Raw genomic sequence first — 22,169 nt, 5'->3', positions numbered from 1 at the left:
AAAGGGCACTTCAGAAATACAGTTGCTACATACTTGTATCACTGAAGTGGGGGGGAAAGACGGACAGACACAGCATTGGAGCTGGTAGACAGCAGCCAGATCTGCTGCCAGAATCAGAATCCTCAGCACACCAGTCCGTGAGGAGGAATGTGGGTGTTGAGGAAACACAGGGAAATTGTGTGGGGACCAGGAGCAGGAGGCAAGGCATTTAGGAGACATGAAGGCAGGGCCAGGGAAGTAGCATCCCGAGAGTGGCAGGCCAGGAGGAGCACCACACCGGGCAGGCAACATCACACCGTGCACCCAGGGCAGCGACCGAAGTACGGCAGAGCCAGCAGCAGCACTGAAGAAACCCTTCAGGTACAGGTTCAGCATTTAAAACAAAACAGTTTTACAGTGCAGGTTTGCCACAGCTCCAGCCTTAAGAGCAGCATGAGTTTCATCAGCTTCTCATCTCCATTGCTCTCCCGTGTTACCGTGGCGTGGTGCGGCAGGGACAAGCCCCTGGCCTTGTCAGAAGATACGACAGGCTTCTCCAATGGCAGTTTTACAAACTCCACTTAAAATCTCCTGGCCAGGGTAAGCAAGTAAAAAAGCCAACTTTAAAAGGCAAACTGGCACACAGCACATGAGCACAGGGAGGCAAGTCAGACAGCCAGCATGACTTTACTAGGGGCAAGGGAAGACCTACAGATGTCATCTATCTGGACTCCTGCAAGGCCTTTGACACAGTCCCCCACAACATCCTTCTCTCTAAGTTGAAGAGATATGGGTTTGATAGGTGGACTGTTCAGTGGATAAGGAACTGGCTGGATGGTCACATCCAGAAGGTAGTGGTCAATGGCTCTGAGTCCAGATGAAAAACGGTGACAAGCGGCATCCCTCAGGGGTAGGACCAATGCTGTTCAGTATCTTCATTAACAATATTGACAGTGCCACTGAGAGCACCCTCAGCAAGTTTGCCAATGACACCAAACTGGGTGGTGCACTTGATATGCCAGAGGGGTGGGATGCCATCCAGAGGGACCTGGACAAGCTGGAGTAGTAAGCCCAGGTGAACCTCATGAGGTTCAACAAGGCCAAGTGCAGGGTCCTGCACCTGAGCCAGGACAACCAGGGATATGAACACAGGCTGAGGGAAGACATGATAGAGAGCAGCCCTGTGGAAAAATCATGTGGGGGTACTAGAGGATCAAAAGCTGGACATGAGCCACCAATGTGCAGTTGCAGCAAAGAAGGCCAACTGCATCCTGGGCTGTGTCAAAAGAATTGTGGCCAGCAGATCAAGAGAGATTATCCTGTCCTTCTACTCTGCCCTGGTGAGACCTCACCTGGAGTACTGCATCCAGCTCTGGAGCCCCCAGCACAAGGATGTGGACCTGTTGGAGTGTGTCCACATGAGGGCAACAAAAATGATCAGAGGACTGGAGCACCTCTCTTATGAAGAAAGCTGAGGGAGTTGGGGTTGTTCAGCCTGAAGAAAAGAGTCCGGCGAGACCTTACAGTGACCTTCCAATACCTGACAGGAGCCTATAAGGAGGCTGGGAATGGTTGCTGTGAAGGGATGCCCGTGCAGGCCAAGACGTGTGCTTCCCACCAGCCCTTCCCGCAGAGGCACAAAGGAGGGGATGATGTAGGGGATCACACTCGGTGTGACACAGGGACACCACCCAAAATCCCACTCTTGGATCAAGACTGCAAGTCAATGAGACTCATCTGTCCCAACAAAATGCCGCCACATTAACACTGCTTGAAACACAAGTTGCTCTTCCCATGACAAGATTATCCACACTGTCGATGCCAGCATGTAACAGGCACTTCTCACCTGTACCCTGCCACTCTATCCTGCCCCTTAGGAAAAAAAATAAATTATGGAAAACCCAAGTTTTAAAGAAAATTTTAAAAATAAATTATAAAGGCAAAAATAGCTGTCCTTCAGACAGAAATATTGACAAAATCTCAGCAAGGACAGCCTGTCAAATATAAGGAATTAAGAAAAAAAATCATTTAAGAATCCAATGAAATTAATTTTCTTTGAGCTCACTACGGAAAGTCTGCCACAAATTGATGTTTGGAAAATACCCGGGATTTCCCTGGACTTTTAGAAGCAGAAGGGTTATTAAATGGACAACTCAATTTATTGTTAAGGCTGGTAGGTGCAGAGGAAAGGGAGCAAATGGGAACCAGTGCAGTATTTTCTGCTTGCCTTGTTTCCAGAGCACCACCTTAAGGAACTTGCATTAGCAGGCAGTATCTTCTTAATGTCTGACCTATCCCTCCAGTCATATAGCTCAGAATCTGGTGCCATGAATTTTTTGCTAAATTATGCTATCCTTGCTCTCCTCTTAATTTTACGGTTTTCAACACAGATTTGCTTTCCTGTGGGAAAGAGATAAGAACCTGAGGATTTTAATTTAAGCTTCGGCCTTGTCTTATATTTTGCAAGATGGAGGGAGAAAGCTGCGCTAGTAGGTGTTTTAAAGCCAACAAGCACTAGGTCCATTTTTGTGACCAAATAATAAAAGCAATATGAATTCTCAATAATGTAGGAGAGCTGAATTGTAAAGGGGATAGCTCAGACAGCTGTTCACCTTCCCTGTCTGCATAAATTCAAGAAAACACAGATGCCAACAAATTTTAGACGATTTATAGATCAGGCCTCAGTCTTTAGCTACAAGACTTGTGGGCCAGCCCACCATTCAGCAATTACTTTACCCACAATAAACTGTGTATTATGAATAAAGATCAAGCAATAGATGTATTTAGGTCACACACACAGCTGCTAGACAGCATTAATTTCTTAAAATTTTGTAATTAACATTTTGTATTGTGCTGGACGTAATTATCATGCATGCCCCTGGTATCAGGCTTACTTGCTTTCAGAAATTACCCATTTGTACTTTGAGCAAGCCAATTCCTGTACCCCCTTGCTCTCCAGCATCCTGCAGATTTTATTTTATTTTCTAATTCTCCGCACCTTATCCCCTAAGCTCATGGCAGCAGCTTTCAATGGGCAAAGGAACTGTGAGAAGTCAGGAGAAAAGCTAACCGCTTGTCAGTGGGCTTAAAATTAACATACAAACAGGCCATTATCTCCATTAAGAGCATTTGAGGGTCTGCAGAGCCAGAAACTGGGGGGGGAAGGTAGTAATAAGTAACAATGATTATAAAAAGCTCTCCAGCCTGCTAGCCCCACGTGGCCTTGGGAGGAGCTAGGGAGATCTGGCCACCCAAATTCTGCTGGGCACTCAGATGTGCCACCAGATAGGGGATCAGTGGGCACCAGCTGAGCCTCTTCATTCCCTGTGGTGCCACCAAGATGACCACAGTGACTGACACACGGTGACCCATGCAAAACAAAACCAGGATGAGAAAAGCATGATGACCCAAAAGCCCTACAAGCTACATCAGTTCTGCTATGGTACCTGCCCTACAAGTCAACCTTGATGGGCTATTTGGGCCCTTCTCCCAGAGAGTATTCAGGGCAGGAGACCAAGATCTCATGTGCAGACCTGGATGCCCCTCTCACTGCCCTCTGAGCCCTCCCAACCCTGGGTCCAAGGCACAGGGAGGAGCAGATCAGCCCCACACGCCCTGGCCAGTCCCACAGATGCTGGTCTGCACCTTTCACTCTCAGGGACAACGCTGAAGCCCCTTCCACCTCCCACTGCTTGCTGTGGCCATTATCACCCCAGGGGCTTTTCAGGGCTGAGCAACGTGGCCGAAACCCTACCTCACACTGGGGTTCCAGACAGACCTACTTAGATACCACACAATTTCTTTGCCCATAGGCTTCCTCCTCCTCTCACAAACATGCCACCCCTACTACATTCATCTCACCAAACCCTTTGAAGATGGTGAATACAGCGCAGAAACACTTGAGCGACTGACAGAGACCTGAATCCAAGGACTGTCGATCTGGCTCATGTGATCTCCATGCAGAGGAAACTCGGTCCCCCAGGCTTCGCGCAGCCCCTGCTAACCAAGCTAGCAACCACCACAGCCTTCTGCAGCACACTGGTGGGCATTTACACCTAATGCAGGTACAGTTCACGGAAGACCTTTTCTCCCCAGTACAGCTTTAAAAATCTTCTCCTGAAAATCCCGATCAGCCCACAAGCCTTTGGTAAGATGATTACCTATTAATTACCCACTGCCTTTCATGAGGTTCCTGAGTATTTCAGTACAGTAACTACACATCATCCACCCACCAAAATGTAGTATTTTGGGGCAAGTTGGTACCTAAGGAGCTTCTAGAAACACAATAAAGCAGATGAGAATGTAATTCTCATTTCCAAGACAACCTGAAGAAGCTGGATGCTAATTGAAACAGTTCCTAAAGCAGGTGTGATGCAGCATCCATGGTGTACTTCCACACTACATCAGCTTCATCACCTTCTTTACACTCTGGGCCTAAGCTTTTTCACACACTCTGTAAAGGAAACTGAATGTACGGCCTAGCTCAAGCTCTGCAATTTGGAAAAACATATATAAATAGCTAAAAATGAGGACCTGTGGCTTACAAAGGTGTAAGGCTTCAAAGCACCTTGTCACATGGGTGTCACAACCTGTTATGAACATTAAAAGTTAACCGTGAAGGGATCACCCATGCCTGGCTTGGGGACACCCAGCCACGCCCCAGGTGACCCAGCTTAAAGGGACACTCCCTCCTGAGTGACTAAACCTTGGTGGATTCCTGCTTGGAGGCTGCTGGCCCATCAGGGCTGCAGTCCCACTGCAGTATTCCAGCACAGCCTGTGGCAACATCATTTGGGAACTGGCAGGGTCTCGCAGGGCAGGCACTGGTTTAAAACTATTGCCGTGTTACAGTAATGTAGGAACAGTCACCCAAAAAGCAAAAAGCATCACCTTCTGCAAGCATCAGGCTTAAACTGTACTCGGGCCTTCTGGGCAGGGCAAGGATGGGGGGGAAAGCCCCCCTGGCTGCGGCAGTGGCAGAGTTCCTGTGCCACAGGCAGCACCCAGTGCTGGCCGAGGGGCTCCTCCACCAGCACACAAATGTGGCAGTGTCGCTCGAGGAGTACACACTTTCAGACAGCTCTAATTCATCTCTGGTGAGTTAACCGCGAAATGCTGCCACTCGGATTCAGTCTGAATCCAGGAGGTTTCCCCTGACTTTTGAAAAGCAAGACCACCAGAAAAAAAATAAAATTAAAACCAAGCCCTCCCCAGACAGCTAGCTAGAGCTTCAGCAAAGGCCTGCACCTGTAAGGTATCCTATATGCAACAAGTGTGCAAAACCTATAAAAAGCTTGAGGCAGACATGGCAAAAATGCCTGTAGGTCAGTGCTGGGCAAGGCTGGGAGCTCCCACTGGAGCTGGGGGGACCATTTGTTCCAGCTGCTGCACTGAGAAAGATATTAAATTAACAACCGTTCAAAGGCACACATCTACAAAGCAGGTGGCAGGCAGAAGGGAGGCTCGTGGAGAGCTGTGAGCAAGTGAGCCCTTGCACACAAGACCCAAGCATCTCCAGGTCAACACCCAAAGAGGTGCTGGGTTGCTTTTTGGGTTGTTTTGACTCTTTCCTTTAAACACAAAGCTGCTTCTAAAAAGCAAAAAAAAGGCCCTAGCCTGTCTACTTTTCCTCTCCTGTCAACAAGTTGTGTGCTGGATACCGGCACTAGCAGATGGTCTTCTCAATTCAGACTAAAATAAGCCAATATAAAAACCAAACCAAAACACAATACAATCAAAACTTAAGGATGAAGAAAAGCATGCATTCCTTTTGTTCCTGAAAAAGAGGGTCATTCTGAAAAAAACATGGCCTCAAGTTTTTGACAGCAAATGTTAAATTCAGGGGGAAAACAATACATAGTTCTTCCAAAAAAGAAAAAAACAACCCCAAAACTTTCCACTACTGCTATAGCAGTACCTCAAAATAAAAGGATCAATGACTTGGAGGATTTGGGAATACCTTGACATGAAGGGACAAGAAAAATCCATCCCTTTTTTAGTCTGTTTAGTTTATGGTGTCTTGAAATCATCCTTATACAGGTTTTTGCAAACCCAGAAGACAGTAGTTTCAGTTGTCCTCTTAAAATAGCAGTAGCATTTTAATGACTAAACCAAGTCTGCACTTATGTCTTTGCAGACCAGCTGTTGCAATAAAAATGCAAGGCCATGAACTATGTAGTTTTGGAGCAATCTCAAAATCAGGCCCATGTCCCGGTTAATTACAGACAAGCGTTAGCACAGGGAGGCCAAAGGTGGAAGAGGATGTAACAGTAAGTTGTTTTGACCAGAACTAGTTGTCATTAGCTCATCAACATCAACAATTATTGCAATCACAATTTCCTACCTCCCTGGGAGCTACTGTACAATCCCTTTCCACAGACAACTTTTCAGAGATGCAGCAAGCTCGATATATGGAGAGCTCACTTTACTCTCCCCATCCCCAAACCCAAACCATTTATTTAGAGCAAACAGTTTTATGTTCAACGTCCTTCTAGGCTCTTGACAGCAGAGATCTTCTTATGCTTCATTTTCAAAATCTTCTCTGCTCCTTAGACAGCGCAGCTAGGAGAATGGCACAGCATTTGTAGCCTTTCTTTTAGGTTCACCTGAAGCTAAAAGGAGCAGAGATGGGAAAGCATGCCCAGAGGAGCACCCTGCTCATAAGAAACAGGAGCTCAGGAATACTGTTATTTGCAAAAGCCAAATAAAAAAAAAGCACAGTCTTCCTACCCTGCTTCAGAACTCAGCAACAGGAGGCCATTTATCTCGCTGACCTTTTGTGCTTACAAACAGTGGGGGTGACACCCCAGGGACTCGCCACAGTAAGGCGGCAAAGTGAAACACTCTGATGCGAAGCTTTACGGCTTTGCAACTGCTCACACTTATTCAGAACAAAACCAGAACTGAAATTTCATGTTTCAGGGAGTGAAGCAATGGCTTGACGAGGTAAAAAAAAAAAAAAAAAAGTCAAAGTCATCCTGGTCCCCTTTTTCTTCACGTCCTGTACTCAGCGCTTCACCACCCAATTAAGTCGTATTTATTGCGGGGAAGGAGAGAACAAGAAAGTTACTTTAACTCAGTCATTGAAAACTTCTTACCCTCCCCAGGTTGTGTTGCATCAGGTGACCGCAGAGCCACAGCAGCCCAGGAGACCCCCTGGAGATAGAAAGGAGAAGCTGCTAGCCCTTCAGTGGGCGACGGATGGACCCAGAATCCTTGCTAGAGCTTTCCATGGTTATTCAGAAGCAAGAGGTTTTGTGTCCCTTTCCCAGCTGCCCAGATTGCCTTCCTTTTTTGGAAGGCCATCAGCAAGTGGCTGTGGGTGCAATGCATGGGAAAGGCAGCTTCACAGCCAAGGGTGGTGTGCCATGGTCTGTGGGCACAAAGATAGGACCCAAAGCAAAGGGGGTGTCAGGGCTGGAAACACAGGCAGCGTATGAGGGGAAGCAAGCCAAGTCAGAGCAAACCACTCCGTCTGAAGCCCGAAGGCTGGGTGTGCAATAAAAACTTCAGAACAACAGCCAGGGGAGCATTGCAAAAAAAAAAAAAAAAAAAAAAAAAAGAGTAAATGTGATTTGATAAAGCCTGGGATAAGTATCTATCTAGACAGATTACAATCAGTAACTGGATTCAGGTTAATTGCAGTACTAGTGAGAAATCACCACTCTAATGGCTTGGCTACATTCTTGTCTTTTTCCAACTTCTCCCACCTCCCTACTTCATTCTTGGAAATCAATATAGCACAACTGTGACAGGTTTTTGCTGAAAAGTTGTAATAAACATTTGAGTTCCCTCAAGACAGCTTTGAAACATGGGTGTTGAATCTCTGACAAAAACATGCTTTATTTCAAGTGTTCATTAAGCACTGCCATTAAGTAAGTGATTGAAGCACACCCAGTATTAAAACAGCTTGATTAGAAATCCCCTGCTATCTCTGTTTTCTTCTCTCCTGTGACTTTTAAATTTGCTTCTTCTTGGCTGCTCAGGAAGGCTTTTGGGAGACCTGGAGTGCTCGTGAACCATAAGAGGAGCCAGGCAGGTCTTGCAAGGCTCTGATCAAGGAAGGACAAGCCCATTTCTACTTCCATACTGCAAGTACACATATGCACAGATTATACTTAGTGTTGCACAGCCCATTAATTTTAGAAATATGTACTAACAACTGATAGGACATTAAATTGACAGCAAAGCCACGTGCTCACAGGGAAGGATTTCCCTGCTAAAATATTTTGCTGTGTTTTATTTCATTCTCCAAACTCAGCACCAGGTCCTCTCCAACAGCCATTAATTGCCAGTAAACATTCTGCAATTTGCCTGCCAATGTTCATTTTAAGCTCCAGTTCCCATATGATGGTCCTTTTAACTTTGCCCATCCTGAACAGTTAATCTTTTCCTGATGTAAATGCATGCACCAAGAAGTCCACGTCCAACAAGTGGGAACCTACAGCATCAAATCACGTTCGACCCCACAGGTCAATAAGCAGTCCCAAAACCTGGTAAATGGGATCACCAGTGCTGGAAATACTTAATTCTCCAGATGGAATCATGTCCCACAGGCTGTTCTCCTCAGCCTTTAGTCCACACAACATCCCTGCTCCTGCCTTGTGCATCCTCGTCTCACACAAGCTGGTCTCATCAGCTGAAAACGCATTTTGCCCCATCATTTCCTGACCTGCCCAGAGCCCTTTTTGTTCTCTATTGGCTAAGGGAAACACAGGCACTGCAATGTTTTAACAAGCCCAAGCTCGAGCCTCTGAGTCACAGGGGTCTGGCTTATTAATTGCTTTGCTGATAAGAACCACTGCCCTAAGCCAGCAGAGGAAGCCTGTGGGACATGAGAGGAACTGGTGCCCACAGAACAGTCACTTGCCGAGGTGGAGAACAGCAGGGGCTTTATGTGCTGAGGAGCCCCAGGGGTTTGGGTGTGGGGGGGGAAAGATGCTGAAGTCCATCCTGATGTCACCTCTTGTGCTATCTTCAGCTCCTTCCTGGGGACAACGCTGCTCCAGCTTCCGTCACCAGAGCCGCCTGCTGAGTTAAGACAAAGGTAGAAGCTTGTTTTGCTTGCCTCGTGGTTATGAGCATCCCAGCTCACAACAGCTTTGGCATCTTCTCCAGGGTACTTGGACCTGCAAGCTAACATGCCTCTCCTGGGCAAAGGGATGCGCTGCAGTCCAATCTTCATATTGGCGATTCCTCTGCATCCCTCAAGCATCCACATAAATCAAGTATGGGAACCTCTCAGGCAAAGGAAATGCCACCTACTACACAAGCACACAAGTTCTGTGTGAAAGCAGCCAGTGTGACAGCAGCCTCTGAAGCCTGGTGTTCCCATTCTGGCAGACAACGTGCATCACGGGATGCAATGACTTTTCCTCACCAGCCTTCTCACATCCCACAGGATACAAACCAAGGCTCCTGGGGAAAACCAAGGAACACCTTGCCCTGCACCCTGGTGACAGCAAGATGTCTTTCTGCATTGCACAGGTGATGGATCAAAAGTGCTTCAAAATATGACCTCCAATAAACATATTTACATTAAGTCTGTGGTTGGGTGGAGAATGGATTTGGAACTGCCCAGAGAAGAAGAACTTGATGGTGTTGGTAGATGATGTTAGACATAAGGAAGAAATTCTTCAATGTGAGGGTAGTGAGACAGTGGAGCAGGTTGCCCAGGGGAGTTGTGGACGCCTCATCCCTGGAAGTGTTCAAGGCCAGGTTGGATGGGGCTTTGAGCAGCCTGGTCTAGTGGGAGGTGTCCCTGTCCACAGAAGGGAGGTTGGAACTATGTGATCTTTAAGGTCCTTTCCAACCCAAACCATTCTATGACACTATGAGTACATCCTGTTTGACACTACATGCCATAACAAAGACTGTAAGAGGCCCAGAAGACTGAGAAATGGGTCAAGGTCTCTTTGAGCAGCAATTTTTAATATGTACTGAACAGAAACTTTCTTAAGAAAATGTCAGAGCATGACATGCATTGGGAAGACATCCGAGCTCTGTCTCATAGAAGGTAAGGACAAGGGCTCAGATACCAGTGCAAGCATCTGACACCTTTATGTGTCCAAAACCTCTGTTCAACTCGCCTGAATTTGCAACTTGGAGGTTGACCAGGCAGCAACTGCTTACTTTTAGCAAAGTAGAGATCAAGCTGTTTTGGCCATGCTAACCAATGTGACTGACGTTTTTGGAAATTCTCCTGCCTCATCTGCCTTCTGAACATAGGAGGAGGGGAAAAGACAGAAACAGATGTGAAGGAGAAGTAATGAATTTGACATTGATGACTCCTTGGCTGGTCCTCACTCCTGGCAAGCCCTGCTACCTACCATGCCATTGCTGCTGAAAGGGTCTCGCGGGGAAACCCTCGCCAAGGCCAACCCTTTCTGACCCAGAAGTGGTGGGAAGCACTGCCCAGGCTTTGCTGGGAGGCTCGGTTTTCAGCCACTTCAGGGGAATTTTGTGACAGAGTTGGAGCAGACCCATGCCCGGCTTGAAGCCCAACACCACCAGCTGGGGCTGCTTGTGCAGTGTTAAGGGCCATGGGGATGGGCAGCACTGGTGGAATCAATGCAGAGGTCATGGTCACTCAGCATATGAGGGGCTATGAAGGGAGCACCAGAGGGGCCATTTTCTCCATATTTGAGGTGCCCAGGCACCACTGACCCTGCGTAAGCACTGGAAAAAGTTTTCACAAAACTTTCCTGAGTCCAGCTAAATCGTATTAACAGATTTATCCAATAACATGCAAATTTAGGTTTTAATGAAAAGTCTTAAGTCCCAGCTCTAAGTGATTTGGACTTTTCTGCTAATGGCATCTGCTAATGACCAAAGATTTAATGCATCAAGTCTTAGCATACATCAGTGCAAACAATATAACCATTTAGTGGAGGTAAAAGTCATCTCATTAGCCATCCATCATTGGAAGTGGGCTAGATGGTCCAAAGGCTTAAAATAAAATATTCGTTTTTATACTAAAAAAAATAAAATCCCTAAAAACGTACAAATGATTAGGCCAAAAGTAGCAGTCTGCTAAAGCTTCACTAGGATTCAAAATGCAAACTGCAACGTTTATCTGGAGGTAAAACGCATTTGCAAGTACTTAATTTCTGCAGCGCTGTTCCACAGAAGGCAAAACCAATTTTAACAGGAATTAAAGCAAATAGGGCCCTCCAGAAACAGGATGTCTTTTAAGACAGGTTATTTAAACCATCAGTAGATGGTCACAATAGGAATTATTTTTCTACTACATTGTGCAAGATAATTTCAGTACAAACAAAAGTGTTGAAAAGCTACTAACTTAATTTTATAGACTAGTCCTGTGAGGGTTTGTCACATCAATAAGACACAAAAACATGCCCTAAAATTACATTTACATGTAGCTAAATATACTAAAATCACAGCACACAGCTAAGGTTGAGCAAAGAATGACTTGAACATGGCACAGGCTCAAAGGAGCAGGGCTGCAAACACTTTTTTGCCCCAAGCCATCAATGCCAACTGTTTCGTTTGGACCTTTCATGTAAACAGGACCAATAAACCTACTGCAGAATATTGCTGGACACTGAGATACTGACACATAATCTAAATGTTCTGTATTTTTAGCCCTATTTGCCAACTGGCATCTCAGAAGGTATAAAAAAGGGACCAACATCTCCCAGCCATGGGCTACCAATGGGAGACTACTCAGGTCAGGGGAGTGCTGAAATTATAATGCGCCTGTGCAAGCTGCCAACCTGTGTGCAGAAGAAGCAGAAAAAGGAAGGGAAAAGGGCTACCCAGAAAAGATGGAGCGCCCCATCTTCATGCCTGCTGTCTTCCAGGGCAGCTTAGGAAAGATTTTTTTCCCCTTCAAAAAGCAGACACAGCAACCTCACAGCACGCCTTTGCCTCCAGCTGCAGAGAGGAGTCAAAACAGGAGCCCTGGAGGGATGCTCCTACATCAGCTTTGCGGCTAGATCAGCCTCCAAGAGCGGCCCATCCTGCCAAAATGCACCCTCACAACCCAGTATGCATCTTTCCCAGTGATGGTGGCATTGGCTCTCCTTTGCTTTTGCTCCAGCCCTGCTCACCACCCATCCTGGCTTCTGCCCCACCACTCTGCACTTGTTCCCAGGAAGCTGCCTGCTTCCCCTGGCCCTGCTTGACTCATTTTACTCTACTGCACAGCACCCTCAAGCTCCCCAAAACATGTTTTGAGGCCTTGTCCATGCAGGTGCAGTTCCTGGGGGCACTGACCCAAAGATTCTCTAGTGGCTGCAGTGGCCCTAGCTTGGACAGCCTGGAAGATGGGGAGAAATGTGGAGCTGTTGCTACTAAGCTCCTTCCCTCAGTTGGCCACAAGGCTTAAAAAAGGTTGTTGGTATGCGCAACACACGTGATACCTTTTAAATCCTGCTCAGGCTATTTCTGCCTGCTGCTAGACTTGATTTTTTTTTTTTTTTTCATTCAAGAGCTACCCTTTAAAATTTAAAAATCACTATTAAAAGGAAAAAAACACACCTAGCCTGTAACTTACGTTTTGTACAGCAGGCACCTACATCCTCATAAAAACTCCAGGCTGCATTTTATAACATGGGTAGAAGTCTAAACATCGTAAAAAAAGAGCCTAAATTGCCAGATTGCCCAAGTCTCCAGTAAATCACCCTTCCAGATGGGCTTATGGCTGCACACAGAAACCTGCTAGTAGCAACAGGTCACCCTGCAATTATATTTCAATCCTACTAAACTCAACAAACATTATATGACAGTTTTGCTTGATTTCATTAAATAGACACTTCCAAAGTTTACCATCACACCATCACTGCCAACAGGTTGATTACAGGCTTCCCTGTGCGATTAACTGCTCCCCAAAGTGTGGCGAGGGAAGAGGTGGACAATTTCTCATCATAACCACATCCCTCCTCAGTACTTTTCATTGCAGTAAAGGCCATGCTTGAGAGAAATACAACCAGATTAGTCTCTGCAAAACACCACTGAACTATTTATCAGGCAAAAAACTAGCTGATGCCAGGAAAACCTGGTGGAAATATTCAGCCCCTCTCCCATCTCCACTGCTGACAAGAGTGGGTGGTGGAGAATGCCAGAGATGCCCAGATGCAACACTAAGCCCTTTCTTTTTTTGGGTGGACACACCAGATAACTACATGGGAGATGCCTGTCACATATATGCTGCTGCAGGGCAATGAACCCCAAAACCGCTGCAGGGCCCGGCATGGGCTGGCAGACTCAGCCAGCAACGCTCCCATTTAGCAAACCCTCCAGCTGCCACCACCAGCCAGGAATGTGGACAAGGTCAGCAGCCACATACTAGAGAAAAAATCTTATTTATTTTTTTTATTCTCTCCACCCCCACTCCTTCCCACTCTCTCCTTCCCCTGCTCCCAGCAGAACTAGCAGACTCCTTCCTCATTCACAGCACGGTATTTCAGAGGTCAGGACCAGACACCAGAACTCTGCAGAGGAAGCACACTTTTTAGCTTGATGCTCTGGGATCTGAGGATCATCTGTAAGTCAGGCAGCAGAGATGGGCACTCCTGCTGCAGGACCCATGGATGCTACACACAAATTTTCAGTTTTCTAGAGAGGCCACACGTCCACAGCCAATTCAGCAGTCTGGCACATCTATTTGCAGATTAGTTAAATTTTTACTGTCTCTTTATTCAATAAAGAAGCAGGGAGATAGATTCAGGGGCACCTGTTTCAGACCTTTAAACATGGAATCAAGTGCTCTAGTCCAAAAATAAAAATTAATTTTCCCTTTTCATGGCAGCAAGTGCCTTTGCTGTGCAGTATCAAATGTTGCTGGAGAAGGAGTTTGTCTAGTTCTCTCTCACTCCTATCCTATAACTGGGGTAAGAATACCTTAACCTCATTTAATAACAAATATTACCTCAAATTTCAGGCTGCTAACATGATTCCACCATCTCACAGGTTCTGGGTCACAGCCAGGATGCTGTCACACCATGAACTCTTCCGTGCCCCTTCGTGTAGTTTCAAGGCTTGCGCCTGAAGACAAAACTAGCAAAAATACCACAGCACCAACCAGGCTCAGGCAGTTAGCCTTCAGCCACAGCCAGAGACAGGACCACAAGCCATGAGGTGAACCAGTGCCACCCTAACTTAACATGTGCAGCCCCTCACACCACTGAACTAGTACATGTGCAAAGGTGGAGACAGGATTTGCTCATCTCAAACATCTCTTCCTTCCACTCACCCCTCCTCAAGCCTCCCCATCCACACACAAGTTGCTTCTGGGGATAATCAGCTGAAAATGAGTAATTAAAGACTAGTCTATCAAAACAGTGAGACAACACTATGGTCTCACTGGAAGATATTGTGGATAATTTCTCATTTGTCAAATACCTTGGAACTCACCGTCTGCATCACTTGCACAAAACTAGGAGCTGAGAGCATGAGGAAAGCAGCTCCTTCAGTGCAGCAGAAACAGAACACAGCTTTTCTCAGCACTGAGCTCTCTCGTACTAAGTCAGAGGAAGGAAATACTACCTCCCTCACAATTTTTTTTTTTCTTTAAAAAAACAAAACACCACCTTTCCTCTTCAGAAAACCCAGGCCAGGTGTTACATGCTCTCAACATCAAGCTAAGGCCAGGCTGGCTAATCTGTAGGCTCACTCGTTAACGAGATAAAGGATTTCAATGCGGTGCCGCAGCCGGGGCTGTGGGAGCTGTGGGCTGGAGGAGTGCTGCCGGCAGCCGAGTGTTACTCCTGGAGGAATGCCTGACCTTTCCCGGGGCTTTGATCATGCTGGCTCACAGCGTGAGATAACCAGCCCTTTGCAGAATCCGGAGGTAATAAAAAAAGCAGCTTTGAGGCCTAGTATTTTTGCAGGGAAATACTTACCTGTGTTCCCAACACGCTGCCCAGTCCCCATTGCCACCACCACTCTGCCCAAACACCAGCCCCTTTGAAGCCAAACCCACTGCTGTCAACCAGGGGAATCACGTAAAGCTTTCAGGTGAGGGGTTTTAGGTCTTGCTTAATTTCTCTTAATTGAAGAGGCTACTTGTGTATCGCTTTTTCAGATGATGTGCAGAAGCTCTGAAAAGAGCAGAGCAACATTAGTACGGTCTCCAATTAGTATGCAATTAAGCTGTAAGTAGGATAATAGGAGAAGAAATTTTGTATCTTACACAAACAAGATAGCAAAAGAGATAGATAGAAAGCACAGAAGGGGAATAAAGCTTTATCCCCAGTTCCCCTCACTGAACCCATACAGAAAGGACTTGATTTGATGAAGGTTTTTTGTTTGATTGTACATTTAAAGAGAAGGTGTCTCTGTCAGGACAGTTCATGACGGGTAATTTAAATAAGCCAGTGTAGTAGCAGGTTAGTAAAGCGTGAAACACCTGAAGCCCTGGGTTGAATGTGCTGAATCTCTAAGTGATAATTAGATCAGTCTTGAAAACTTCCTTTAATGAGTCTACGCAAACACCACATCCACCCAGCCTGCTTTTGGTCACCAACCTAGAGAAGTTTGCATGATCTTCTCAGGCTAGGGTTGCTATGTTTTGGTTTGATTGGTTTGGACCACTGCAGTAGGGTTTCTAAAGTTGGAGCTACAATTCCTCAGTGCTCTCTTCAGGTTGGGCTCCCTCTGCAGCACTCCTCAGCTGCAAGCAGGATAATACCAAAACGAGCAGACCTGGATAAGTTACCCCTCTGGGGGGAAAAAAAAGTTGTGCTCAGCTATGCTGTCTTCCTCATGGGGGTTTAACTATGTAGATTTCAGATGCAAATTTTACTTTAGGGCAGGCTTTATGGTATTAAGAGTCTCTTTTTCAGCCTTCTGAAATTTCATATGTATACATGCTAGAGCTCTCTCATCTCTGTTAATTGGGTTTTGTGGAATTTCGAGGCCTGGGGGCCAAGGGGGGGAGAGCTGCTGATTAAAGCATGCCATGCAGAAGTGAATGCAGAGTGTTGCACAGTAACAGGAGGGAGACCGAATTCCTTCGAGCTACCTGCACTCATGCCTGCACCCTGCCTGCCACTTTGGAGGAAACCCATCTTTCACCCTGGGCTTCCTGAGGGTGTGAGGATGGCTTCTCTCCCCTCTGACGGGCATCGTGGGGAGGATGCTCGCCCCTGCTTCTTCAGCTGCACAAATGGGTTTTAGAGGTTTTGAGGCTGGTCCATAGCTACATTTGCTTATTGCATGGTGCCTGTGTCCCCACTGCAGACCCAAACAGGGCCATCTCCCCACAGCCCTAACCCTAAAGTGGTGGTGATGGGGGGCAGGGGGAACCCACACCCTGAACTATGCCCTTCAATACCATTAAGGAGGAATAAAAGGATGTTTAATTTCCCTTTATCCCTCTTCATAACCCAGCATGCACAAATGTGTCAGAATGCATTAGGCTGCAATGCCTCAATCGATGTGTGTGTGTGTGTCTCTCCATCCATCTCTGTCTGTCCGTCCCCACAAAGAGGGCACAGAAAATACCCGTTCCTGCATTTGGCTGAACTGTATCTCTCCACAGACGAGGATCCAGTCCAAGAGCTTGCTTGCTGGAGCTAAATACAGATATTCACACACCCATTATAAATGCAGTCTAGTTTCATTTTTAACCCACAGGAGGGTGTGGAGGGAGAAGACATCAAAGCATGGACACAGGCTACCCTGGCATTCTGGGTGTGCAATTTTACCTTCCTCTCATTTCCCTCCTCTCCAAACCAGCTGCTACAACTATCACGATGCTTGCCCTCTGGCCAGTGTGCTGGAAAACTGGCTTCCAAGGCAGTCATTAATCTCTCCCCATTACCCAGCTGGCACAGGATTTTGCTTAGAACTGAGGAGAGTCAGCTCCGTGCCCTCCAAAACACCAGGGGCAGCTCCTACAACCACGTGTGCCAGGCACCCACCGCCCTCCTGCACTGCTGCGGCAGAAGGGCCACCACGAGAGGGATGTGGAGGGTAAAACCCAAAGAAACACAGGCACCCAAGTGCACTGAAAGAAGATCTTTGATGTTAATTAAATAAAACCCTCCTGTCAGCAATGACGGTGAGAAGTGCTATGCATCTTCAGGGGAAGGTGGCTCGGATCAGAGCTAAGTTTAGCGGCTGACTTCTTGCATAGCAATAGCAGCAGATAGTAGCCCCTATGTATGCAAGTTATGCAAGTGAAATGAAGATGTACCTAAATCTCCAGCAAGAAAATGCAGCTCAGCTCAACAACATTACACTATTGGGCCATCAGGTTTCAAGGTAGCAGGGCCACAAATACAGACAGGTACGCTGAGCACAAGAAAGGGCTGCTCCAGTAAAGCTGAGCTGAAACGAGAATGAAGCAAGCTTAGAAAGCAATTATATGCCCCACTGAAATTTTTTTAAAAGATAAAGTAACAAGAAGTGCATTTTGTCTGATTACCACCTGAAAACCAGCCATTTTAACACCCCCCGTCATATGCTGTGCTATCCCAGCAACACTGTAAGGCAACGTTCAACCATCTACATCACGACAAAAATAACTTTTACAGAGAATACTTTTTTGTGTGTATTGATGAGGCGATTCTTATCTAACCTGTCACATCCTCTCAGTAATACTGCGCATTTGCTACTTTTAGAGGGGAACAGCAGGGCCCACTGAGAGCCCTGTGTATACATACATAAACCTCTATTTGTTCTGTCAATAGGACTGTAGGTTCCCCCAAGAAGAAGAAACACACAGACAAGTTTTTGATCTTCCTTAAAGTACCGCTTATCTCAGCTTTTGTTTGTTTTCTGTTTTTTTGGGTGTGGGGTAGCATCTGATGCGAATGCCACCCACTGTAAGCTATCTAGGCAATGAAACAACGAACACAAACCACTGCTGGAACAGAAATAGCAGCACCTTTCCCTCCCCTGGGTTTGGGGCACATAAAGGAGGCACTGCCAGCACGGACAGCTACAAGTATATTTTGCAGATCACAAACTCAGAGGTGCCAAGCATGAGTCTCCCATCACCACCTGGCACCCAGAGAGTCATTAGGGAACAGCGGAGTCCTTTCTGATGGCTAATAGACAGAGCAGTCCTTCTCAAATAGCCACAGAGCTGAGAGGGACCCCCAGGCTGCTGGTGGGTGCAAACTCCAGTTTGGCCCAAGGAAAGCTGCCATCTGCAGTAAAACTGGGTGAGTGAGCATCTTCAACAACAGCTCAATAATACCACTTGGTCTCACGCAAAAAGCCGAAACCATGGTGCACTGAGCCATTTCCTGCTGCTCAAGTCTTCACCTTTTCACTCCCTCCTTGCCATCTGGAGGGAGTGCCAGATACTTGTCAGGGGTGCAGTGGTACCAAATCCAAATGCAAATGGCGAAAGTGGTCTGAAAGGGATTTACCTGAGGTTGCAGGTCAAACCAACCTTCACCCATGCTTACAGCTTAGTCCCTCTTAACTCCAGAGCATGCTGGCTAACTGCAGCCACACCTGAGCAAGGGTGAGAGGCCCCCAAGCAGCTACACCCCTAGCAGCTTTCAAAAGGGTGAGAAAGGACAAAAATCCCAGTGGCCAGGCAGAGGAAGAATCTCTGAATTAGCAGGAGGCAGCAATCAGCTGCTACACTGCCTGTTTTGCAGCAGCTGGCTGGGTGAGCCACATGGTGCACAGGGCAGCTAGCGAGCACCACATGAGCACCGTCCCCAGCGAGCACCTTCCTTGACGGGTGTCCTGGTTTGAGCCAGGATGAAGCCGTGTAGATGCACACATGCCTCTGAGTCGAGCCACTGAGGAACATGAACACAACCAACGAGCAGATGAGGCTGCTCAAGTGTTCCAAATAGACTTAGACTGGGAACATAAGGGTGAGCTCTTTCTGGCTCGATGGGCCCAAGACAATAGGAAAGGACACAAGCCCCCAGGAAGCCCACCTGTGAGGTCCGCTGCTGAAATCCTGCAGCACTCCAGCGGAAAAGCACACTTAAAATGCACGCTAAAAATGGAGCCCGCACTGATGCTATATTTAGCAGGAGGGTGCACGCTTTCAAAACAGCCCTTGTTCCCTCCAGCAGCAGGGGCGAGGCAGGCAGGCATGTCCTCGGCATGGTCCCACATACCAGCAACCATGGTGCCTCAGGAAATCTGTATTTTCTTATGGAAAAGTGAAAGCAGGCTCCAGGAGACCATTTGCAAGCCTGCTGGGTAGTGGTCCCTACTGCAGAAGAGCCAAGCGGGAGGCAAGAGCCTTGTCCTCCCTGGCAGCTGCGCTGCTGGCCTGTCCCACAGGTGGATGCTTCCTCCCCTGTGCCCAGGTTCTTCTAGCTGTGTAAGCAGGGTAAGGGGCATCTTGTTCTTCATAAAGCACTTACAGACACGGTGCTTCATCCAGGCACTTGGCCTAGGAGGGCCAGGCCTGGCTGTGAGAAGCAATATTTAATAAGGAACACTGAAAATTGGTCAGCTAGTAAAACCACAAAATCCCCTGCTTAGCTTGTCAAGCCAAAGATCTGTCAAAATTGTCTCCCAAGTAAACAGCAAAACACCCATCTACTCCTTAGACTAGTGGGTCAGATCCAGAGGCAACACAATAAAGGCACTGGGCTCCATGCTGGCGAGCCCAAAGGGCCAGTTCTGCACCTCCCACAGCTCATGCTGGGTTTGGTTTCCTCTCCCCCAGAGCAAAGCTGAGGGGTCGCACAGCACAAGGAGGAGAGGATGCCAGGCAGTCCTTGTGGATGCTGCACAGGATGGAATGGCACCTACCCCCATTGACTTGCAGAGCCCTGTGGGGCAGCGAGGCAAGGGGTGAGGCATCCCACCTCCAGCACCCGGGAAGAGCCACTGAAAGCCAAGCTTCTAATTAAGACCATGGCTTTGGTTAATTGAGTCCAATTCACCTGTGACATGAAGAGCCCCAATCCCATCAACAATAATGGAACTGCATCGGCTTACACCAGTAATGACTTCAAATCAGCAGCATAATAAAGCTAATTCACTACTTCTCCAGGTCCAGCTGATGAGGCTGCCACGGGAGAGCAGGAGACAGCCTTCATCCTGTCGTGCCAACACCTCCTCTGTGAGGGTGATGCAAATGGACGGAGGGTTAGAAAGGCAGGAAACACAGAAAATAAAGTAAGTTTCCAATAATGAGACTAACAGTTATTTTTAGCATTGAATTACTCTTGTAGGGGACCCTGTGCAAGCATTGATGACAAAGCAGTGCTACCCAAGACTACCTGCCAGGATAAGGAAAAGCAAAACCCTGCAAGGCCAGTGCAGGTTTCCATCCCACTGAGCCAGACACACGGATTTGGGGCAAGGGAGGCAGGAATTGGGTCCCAGGCATGCCGAGTAGTGCCTGCCAGGGTGTGGGAATAAGCTAGCAGGAGATGGCTGTGGGGAGGAAAGTCTAGTGACATGAAAGTTGCCAGATGTAGGCAGACAGGCAAGCCAGCAACCACGCGGCTGCACCGGCAACCCCCTGCTTGCCACATGCCCTCTGCTCTCTCAGGGCAGGGGCTGAGGGAGAGCCAGAAGGAAAGGGAAGGAGCACAACTTTCCCAATGGAGCAGGGGATGCATCACTGGGGCCATGGCTGCCCCGGGATGGCCTGAGAGCCCTGAGGGTGGGAATGGCATGGCTTGGCCCCCGGCCGCCCCACACAGGCCACTGCCTTGCGCACACAAATTTGTCTCTGCCTCCAGCCAAAAAAAACTAAGCCGCCACTCTTCTAAAGAGACGCGCATTATTTTAGAGCAGTCAAGTTGTGACTGGTCTGATTTCCATAATACACGCTCTGTAAACATCTGCCTGTTATTTAAGGCTCAGCTCCACCGGGACAGAAGTTGAACAGGGCAGACCTTTGAGCCGTTGTGTCTGCAGAGTGCTCCTTGCTGCCAGAGCGACCTCAGGGCAGGAACATGCCAGCCGGGAGGTCAGGGTGGTCACTCCTCACTCCTGTGGCCACAACCTACTTCACGTTTCCGCAGTTTTCCCTGTGTGCTGCCGACGCTCCCAGTCCCATCACAGGAGGGCTCTGCCCCCCCTCTGCCAGAGATGCCTGCTCACACTAACCAGCAGCTCCCAGAGCCTGTGCCACTGACAACAGGACCCAGCTGAGGTGATCCTACCCAGACAGACATGGGCTATGTATCACGGGCATCTAACAAATCATTTGGCACCTCCAGGCTGTCTGCCATTCTTGCAAGCAGACTGTTGAAACCTGAGTGTCCCTATTAGACGAAGTTAAATGCTGCCCTGTACAACGAACATTGCTGGCAAGAAAGTCACCCAGCATTATTGGACTGCTCCCTCTCTATTAAGAGACCGCAAATTGGTGTTTACTTTAGAGGCTAAGTAGGCCAGCTTTAAGAAATTGTGCCTGCCCCACTATCCCACAGCTCCAGCTTCCAGGGAGCTCCCTGGAGGCCACAGGATGGGGCACCAGCTCCTCTCCATGCACCTCCGCACCATGTCCTTGCTCCGTGCTTAGCCCTGCTCCATCCCTGCCTGACGCAGCATTTGGCTGCTGGTTTTCTTCCCTGCATGCTGTTCTGAGAGAGCTGAAATAAGCAAGTCTCTGTACTGCAGTGAGTTGACACAGGCTAAATCAATTAGCTGCTATTGCTGGGATGCTTGGCTAGGCCAGATCAAAAAAGACAAAGAAAGAAAAGCCCCACGCTGAGAGGAACCAGGCCCAGTCAACACATTTATCTTCAATACTTTACTCAACATATTTGAAATGGGAAAGGGAGACAGCTGGTGCTTCCCAAAGCAACCAGGTGCAGGCTTGCTCTCCTAGTGCAGGAGCAGCAGCAAGGACAGACAGAGCACTGCAGCTCCCATTCACCTTCACTCCATCCTTTGTTTCCATTCAACACACACTTCAAACAAACACAAAAAAAGCAACACACTCCATAAGTTCAGTTAAGGCACTTTCCATTTCAGATTCAGTTGTTTAAGCCCTGTAAGTCTCAGTTCATCCTGATTCAAACCAGCACATTTTGGATCTTGTGCTGAGCATCCTTCAGGAAGGACACAGAAACGATCACAACGCACCGCATGTCCTGTGTGCGCCCCTTCTCTGGGCAGGATTTATTATTTTGCAGTAATCTTAGCTCTGCATCAGCTGTCCCAAGGACTATAGGTCTTTTTCCCACTGACTTTTGCAAAACCAAACTGGTCAGTAAGCAGCACGTCCCATGCCTAGCATTTTGAGCACCAAGCCCGTTTTTGCCTCTACAAAACAT

The 22,169-nt window shown here is 47.6% G+C and overlaps 1 protein-coding gene across 4 annotated transcripts in view; it reads right to left on the bottom strand.

Annotated features, from left to right (window-relative positions):
- The window catches only part of LEF1 (lymphoid enhancer binding factor 1), a 71,047-nt gene that overhangs the window by 29,586 nt on the left and 19,292 nt on the right, over window positions 1–22,169 (bottom strand). The gene's annotated exons all lie outside the window — the stretch shown is intronic.

Source organism: Apus apus, chromosome 4 (genome assembly GCF_020740795.1).
Source record: "Apus apus isolate bApuApu2 chromosome 4, bApuApu2.pri.cur, whole genome shotgun sequence".
Lineage (NCBI taxonomy): Eukaryota > Metazoa > Chordata > Aves > Apodiformes > Apodidae > Apus > Apus apus.
This window is presented reverse-complemented; position numbering and strand designations above follow the sequence as displayed.